At 41.7% G+C, this 8169-nt stretch overlaps 1 pseudogene; it reads right to left on the reverse strand.

Moving 5' to 3' along the window:
- Positions 1–6241: 6241 nt before the first annotated feature.
- LOC145850374 (E3 ubiquitin-protein ligase TRIM21-like) lies at positions 6242–7865 on the reverse strand (annotated as a pseudogene).
- Between the last annotated feature and the right edge of the window lie 304 nt (positions 7866–8169).

Consider the following 8169-nt stretch of genomic DNA (forward strand, 5'->3'; position numbering starts at 1 on the left):
TTTTCAGGAGGCTGATTGAGGGGAAGCATCCCCTCATATAGCATCCCCCCATCACCTCATATACCTGTACTCCCATTGGCTGCAGGTGTGTGCATAATTTTCTCTCAGGCTGTTCATTGCCTAGGCAGCGGGGTAAACCACTAGGAGCAGAGCTCCCCTATGGGGCTCAGTTCCACTCATAGAACTGGAGTTACAACTCCGGTAACTACCGATTTAGCCGGTGGTAACTTGTGGAATAGAAACTAGCTGGAATGCGCTTTTAACCAATCAGCATTCAGGATTAGACACACCCATTGTATAAACAGTGTCAATGTTTATGATCACTATGTGTGATGTACAGTTACAAGACGACATGGCGTCATACCCTGTTCTGATCAGAATCTATTTGTCTATTGTGAAGGAAATTCACAGCAGGAGAAGCACCTGAACGCACTCATGGCTCGTTTCTATGCTCACCAAAAATACAACCTGTTTCTCTGAATTGCCTTGTAAAAGCCTAACACTGCAAGTTTATATTTTATAACCTAGCTAGTCATGTAGGCAATAGAACAAGCTTTTCTTGGACTGCGTAAACAACAGTAATTGTGTGATGGCGACGATGCAGGGTTGCGTTCCAAACAAAACAACTACAAGTGCGCTTGCTCTAGTTCCTCAACAACACAGCTAGGAGAGCTCAAAAAAAGCACCTTATAGTTAAATACTTTTCTTTGGGTCCTAAAAGTGCATTGAAATGACTTTGGAGATGTGTGTGGCCACTTAGGGACATCAGTTAGTCCTCTCATTCAAACCCTTGTCATTTTTTTTGTCTTATGTTGCACCTACCCTACATTTTCCAGGAATATTCTTGTCATGATACTGAATGTAACAAATTGGGCGAAAAATACAGTAAATGTAAAATGCACATAAAAATTAAACAGTGTAATGTTTGGATTCAGTCTTGTGTCAGGTGACCTGTGGTGTCCTCAACTTTGGTCTAATCATTTTCCCATAATCTCCAAACTGTTCCCCGTTTAATTGCTACCATGCCTACGGATATGCATTTCATATTTCTTCTATAAGAACCATTTCAATTTTGCCCTATCCATATAGGCCAATTCATCATTACGTTAAAGGGAAAATCCACTCAACTATCATTTGATATTTTTTCATTAGTCCACTGTTGATACAGTCCCTAAATATGTTGCATTTTCCATCATCATGATGATGTGGAAGGTGACACTTTGCTTCTTGAAAGTCCAATATCTTGAAAACTTGACTGCTGTTGTCACGATTGTAGCCGTGTTGAAGTGACCAAAATGCAGCCGGGATGTGAATACTCATCTTTTAATGATGATGATGATGATGAATAAAGCAAACACAGAAAACAATAAACAAGACCGACTAAAGACAGGTTAACAGGCTATACTTACAATAATAGCAGTGCTAACAAAAACAACCCACAAACCCAGATGACAAACACACTCCTAATATATGACTCCCAATCAGGAACAACGATAACCAGCTGTCCCTGATCGGGAGCCACACAGACCAACATAGAAACAGACATCCCAGAACACACATACACAGACTTCTTCTGCCACGTCCTGACCAAAATACTACACAACTACTCCCTCTGCTGGTCAGGACGTGACAGCTGTCTTGGCAAACATTTTGGGACTGTATCAACAGTGGACTAATAAAAAAAAGACCAAAATATTGTTTTTGACTGGATTTTCCCTTTAACTCCATAATCTAGAGCCATACACCCAAAATGAAGATGAAGACAATAGTAAAGTTTAACACTTGTTTATTGTTGTAGACTCAAGGAGGAGGACTTCGTTTTGACCAAAACAAAATGGAAGACTGAAACTAAAAGGCATTCCTAACGTTTTCTTTATTCCATGTCTAATAGGTTTACCATGATATCACTCCAGCCCCAGTGACTACAATATTTTTGATAGCCTGTTTATTAATTTATGGCACACTTTACATGAAATTCAATGCGTTTTGTAATATATATATAGTACCAGTCAAAAGTTTGGAGACACCTACTCATTCCAGAGTTTTACTTCATTTTTACTATTTATACATTGTAGAATAATAGTGAAGACATGCAAACTAGGAAATAACACATCTGGAATCATGTAGTAACCAAAAAAGTGTTAAACAAATCAAAATATATTTTATATTTGAGATTCTTCAAAGTAGCAACCCTTTTCCTTGATGACAGCATTGCATACTCTTGACAACACTTTTTTGGTTACTAGATGATTCCATATGTGTTATTTCATAGTTTTGATGTCTTCACTATTATTCTACAATTTGAAATAATGAAATAGCACATATGGAATCATGTAGTAACCAAAAAGGTCTTGCCAAGAGTGTGCGCAATATTTTATCGATGGCAATTTGAATGCACAGAGATACCGTGATGAGATCCTGAGGCCTACTGTCGTGCCATTCATCCACCGCCATCACCTCATGTTTCAGCATCATCATGCACGGCCCCATGTTGCAAGGATCTGAACAGAATTCCTGGAAGCTTACAATCCCAGTTCTTCCATGGCCTGCATACTCACCAGACATGTCACCCGTTGAGCATGTTTGGGATGCTCTGGATTGACGTGTACAACAACGTGTTCCAGTTCCTGCCAATAGCCAGCAACTTCGCACAGCCATTGAAGAGAAGTTGGACAACATTCCACAGGCCACAATCAACAGCCTGATCAACTCTATGTGAAGGAGATGTTGCGCTGCATGAGGCAAATGGTGGTGTCATGGAAATACTACACAACGTGTCGTGGAAATGACCACCAGGGACACTCAAAGTCAATCTTAAATGAATGATATTTTATTATCAGCATTCTGGAGAAGTTCCAACCTACTCTACGCACCACAATACACATGTCAATCAGGAGCTCTGCTGGGGCAGTTCCAGTAGTTGTCTTATACAAAGCTATAGACAGACATATATTTTCATGATTCTGCATAATTAAGTCATCATTACCATTTTTTTCATACATGTGACCGACCAAAACTGGTTCATAACATGCGACAGACCAATACTGTCACGGATCCCTATGGAACTTTCATTACGCACACTGGTCCCCTATTCCACTGATTAGTACTTGTATAAGTGTGCCCTTTGGTTTCCATTGTGCTGTCCATTATTGTTACAATGTCCGTTGGTGCGTAGGAGTACCTGTGCTGTGTGTTTTGGCTTTCGTGCCATTGTGGATTGTACAGATGATTACGGGTCCTGTCCCGTGTGTTAATCGTTGTGCGCATGTTTTTTATTTAAGGTACTCCTCGCTCCTTTGTTTTGGGTTTCTACCCTGTGTTTTGTTATGTGTTTGTTTGGTCTTCGTCCCCGTGCCTTTACACGGCACGCTGTAATTTGGGCTTAATAAAAAAGAAATATTACGCATTCCTGCGCCTGTCTCCCAAATAATTTATGCCAAGGTGACAAATACCTTACAAGGATTCTTCTCTCCAAGCTGAAATCTTGAATCTGAGATATATTTCATTCTCAAAACAAATTTCTGGGCATACTGCCAAATTTCAGCTACTGATAGTGAGGATTTGTTCAGTCAGTCACTTGCATGAACACAGAAAATGGTTATTAGAAAAGCACATGAATAGAACACATAAATTAATTATTAGAAAGCACAAACATACAAAATGTTCAGCATAGTGGTCAGAGCAGTAATTATTTATCATGAGAGGACAAACAACAACTAATTATGCTGCATACTCCAAGAAAGGTTCAAATCTAACTGGTAAAAATAATAATACATTGCTGAAGTATTGTCACTTTTGAGGACACAAGCTCAAATACAAATGTCCTAACGTTGGTCATTAATCTGACGACTGATATTCATTGAATAATTAACTGTGTTTATAATTACGTGATAAGATTAATCAGGCAACCATTAACTCAGTAACCTGGGGCACCATGAGAAAAGTTTGTTCAATGAGTTACCGTTTCCCAAATTAACTCAAAGAATATCAGAATAACGATTTCATAGCAGTCGGCAATTAATTCATTTCTACTTAAGTCTCATTCTGAACGTTACATAATTCTTAAATCTGCACAAACCCGGGTCTCACTAAATCATTCCGTACCACACAAATTGAGTTGATTATTTATTTACTAACAAGCTATATAATAATATAAGATACACATACACAAACACACAGTCCAGGCTATTGATTAGAACTTAATACAATGAAACAGGTCCCTAGCGGACCAACACAAAATGACACATGTTACACAAGATGGAGGTTTAAAGAAAGAGAGAGAGAGAGAGAGAGAGAGAGAGAGTGCACGAGAGAAAAGCACACTTAGATACATTTGTAAACTATGCTTAGTTTAGCCCTGACACCTTGCCCTGAACTGCCGCTGTTATGGGTCAGAATTATAATGATGTAATTACTTGTTGAAGGTCTCCGTTGAGTATCTCTTCGTGGACCGAGTTCCGCTTATTGGGCAGTTCGACGAGGCCTCCTCCGATGGCGGCGTCTCCTTCATTACCAGGTGTAAGTCTCTGATTGTCCACATGATGTCAGTCCACATGATGTATGTCCTCTTAGTGGTCTGTTCCCTTGCACTCATTCTGTGAGAGTGGACTTCTGAGGAGGCTAATCAGCTGTGTCGACTCTCCCAGCTTGGGTAGAAGGGCCATGTAGACAACCGATGATTTGAAGAGAAAAACTAGCTGGTTCTTCTTGAATTCGACCCTTTTTTAGATACAGTAATCAACCGTAGCCTTGATGGTTAAGAGGTTCCTTTGTCCTCTTCCTCGTGTTGCATTTGTGGGGTTGTGACTATCTTAGATCACGCTGCGGCTGTGGTCCGATTTAGTCTGGTAAATTCTTAACTCACATGTTTTATACCCCCGGGTCACAAAGGGGCATTTCCAAAGGGGTTTTTATGGCAAGTTCTCTGGGGCATATCTAGTTACGAGGCAAGGTATCCCAATGTACTATGATCTCGTTAGACAACTAAAAAAATAGTTAATTGTTACAAAAATATTCTCTTTGATCTGAATATTTTCTACACAACGCACAGTCCTACAGAGACACCCCTCACTCCCGCAGAGGGGGAGAGGTAGAGAGGGATTGATGGGGGGAGGGTTATGACACCTCAAGCCATTGTAAATCTTAAGGCAGCAGACAAATCCTTTGTCCTCTCAGTGGAGGATTGGAGTGTATGGTGGGCCTATGGAGAATCTACCTCAGATTTAAATTTACCGGACATTTGAGGAATTTTGCTACATCCAAATATTTTGTATTAAGATGAGCATTATATTGTTAGATTAAAGGAGTAACTCTGGTAGGCCTGAATCAGTCTTCCTCACCTCAAGTTCAACCGTTGAAGTCAGTTGGAGCACTGGAGCTGTCAGTGTCCCCCTGGTGCTGCTGCTCATTCCGTGCACCAGTTCCAGAGGTCAACGTTGCTGGCCTCTAGGCTTCACTGAACTGTCTCATTACGCACACCTGGTTCCCATTCCCCCTGATTAGTGATTGTTTATATGTGCCCTCTGTTCTCCATTGTCCTGGTCGATTAATGTTCCCATGTCCGTTGGTCTTGTGAGTACCTATGCTTTGTTGTTTTCGGCTTTCACGCTGCGGAAGGTGCACTTGTTATTTCGGGTCTCATCCCATGTAGTGTATAACGGGTCTCGTCCCGTGTATTTATTAGAGGTTTAACCTCGGTCTTTTGTTTGGTCTGTGTTTTGTATAAGTGTGTGTTTTGGGCTTCGCTCCGTGCATTTGAATGGCAATTTTGGGTGGCGTATTAAAAAGCCCTATTACGTATTCCTGCGCCTGTCTCCAATCATTTATACAATGTGACAGGGGCGCACTGCCTTCCTATGATAGGCCTGCAGTAGCTAAAGCTTAACAGCCAAACCATACCAAACGTTTCTAAACTTTATTAGGGTAATAAAAAGTAAGTCAAGCCATTGTTTATAGAGAAAATATGAGAAGAATGGCGAATGTAAACCAGGGCAAAAATACATTACCCTCCCCTGTGCCCTACCCAAATAAATAAAAAAGATTTGATAACCCTCCCCTATATTGTGGCACCCCTCCCCCAGTAATATTCACTCTGTCCCTAAAGAGTAAAGAAGTTTCACTTTTAATTTCATTATGAGATTTCAGAGGACTTCCATGAAAATTCTAACTACATGTCATGTGACTAAATGCATTTAATGATTTGTGGATGTAATTAGTTAACTGTTCCCACTGCATTGTTTAATCAGTATGTATGAATGACAGGAGCAATGATGAGAGGGGCTGAGTTTTGACCATCATAATTATCAGATGGGCCAAAGTATGGAAAGAGTTTCTCTGTAAAGGTGCAGCCAGTGAAATAGTAGATATGAGACCTGGCCTCCACATCATAAAAGGAGACCAGACCCTCCTCATAGTCCACAAACACCCCCACCTTCTGGGGATTCTTTCTCCGGGAGAGGAGGACAAGGGGGAAGGTCCAGCTATCATGCTCATCCATTCGGGTCACAGTCCAGAGTCCATCCTCAGGTCTCAGTATTATAATCCCCTTCCTGTCTATGGACTCTCTGGCCACTCCTAAATTCCATCTAGTCTTCCCCTTAACCGTCACCTCATAGTAAAATCTTCCTGAGGAGAAGCCATCCTTTCCAAGGACAAATCGATGACCAACAAACCTTTTTGGATTGTCAGGAAGATTCTGTGGTATGCCTCCCGTTCTCACTTGTTTCCCATCCTCAGACAGGATGAGAATGGAACTTGCTGTATCAGGTTCCAGAGTCACATCTACTGCATACTGCTCAATCATCTTCAGTTTGACTTCAGGCAGCTTCTCCATCTCTTTATTCAGTATCTCCTCCAGGTGAGACACAGCTCTCCTCACAGTCCCCACACACAGATCACTGTGAACACTGATCTCAGACCAGTCCTTGGTGGGTTGAGGGTTGCACGCTAGGGATAGGAAGCTCTGGAGAAGTTGGAGGTGGTCCTCAGTGTGTGAGAGCTGCTTCAGATCAGTTCTTCTCCTCTTTAGCTCAGTGATTTCCTGATCCAGTTCTTTAATGAGCCCTTCAGCCTGCCTCTCTACTGCTTTCTGCTTCTCCTCAATCACCTCAATCAGCTCAGCCTGGCTTTTCTCAATGGAGTGAACCAGAGCAGTGAAGACTTGTACACTGTTTGCTATCTCTCTCTTTGCATCTCTCTTGCTGCAATCTACTGAGAGTCTGATCTTTTTAACTTTCTTCAGTCGCTCCTGGATAATTTGCTGCAGTTCTGCCTCAGTTTTCCCCAGCTGAGCCTTCCTCTCTCCACACTCTTCTTCTATTGGGACAGTGTCATGAGTCTTGTGGTCTCCCTCAGTGCAGAACTGACACACATGTCTGGTCAGTCCTACAGAACAGCTCCAGGAGTCTGTCATGCTTCTTACACATCCTGTCTTCCAGGTTCTCCACAGGGTCGATCAGTTTGTGTCTCTTTAAGGGTGGGGCTATCTGATGAGGCTCCAGGTGAGTCTCACAGTAAGAGGTCTGACACACCAGGCAGGACATAAGGGCCTTGCGTTTCATCCCGGTGCAGACGTCACAGGCCACTTTTCCAGGTTTGGGAGGGGGCCCATCTCTACCTTTATCTCTCCTCTTTTTAAAATTCTCTACAATCTTTCTGAAGGTTTTGTTGACACAAAGCTTACGTCGTCTGGAGAATTTCTCCTGACACAGTGGACATTGACACAGGTCCTTGCTTTTCCAGTACTTTGTGATACAGGCCATGCAGAAGTTGTGTCCACATGAAGTGGTGACTGGCTCAGTGAACACATCCAGACATATAGAGCACAGGAACTGCTCTTCAGACAGGAGACTGCTGGAGGAAGCCATATCTAGACAAAGGTGGAACTATAAATTAATTCCTGGAACGAGTCAGCTCTCGATTGTTTCAGTGCCACTGTCAACATGGCATTTAGAGAAGCTAACCAATGTTGATTAAAGTTGTTTAACCATACAACATGCAGTATAAATTTGTCAATGTATTAGTCAATGTTCAAAATAAAGATGAATGTAATGTAGAAGAAAACAGGATAAAAGACAATGCATCTTCACCTGCCCTTGTAAATCTGTACTCACCTCTAACTGTGTGTGCGGGCGCTTTCTCCAATTTATCGGTACCGTAGTATAAAAAAAA

Source organism: Salmo salar, chromosome 04, assembly GCF_965601325.2.
Source record: "Salmo salar chromosome 04, fSalSal1, whole genome shotgun sequence".
Classification (NCBI taxonomy): domain Eukaryota; kingdom Metazoa; phylum Chordata; class Actinopteri; order Salmoniformes; family Salmonidae; genus Salmo; species Salmo salar.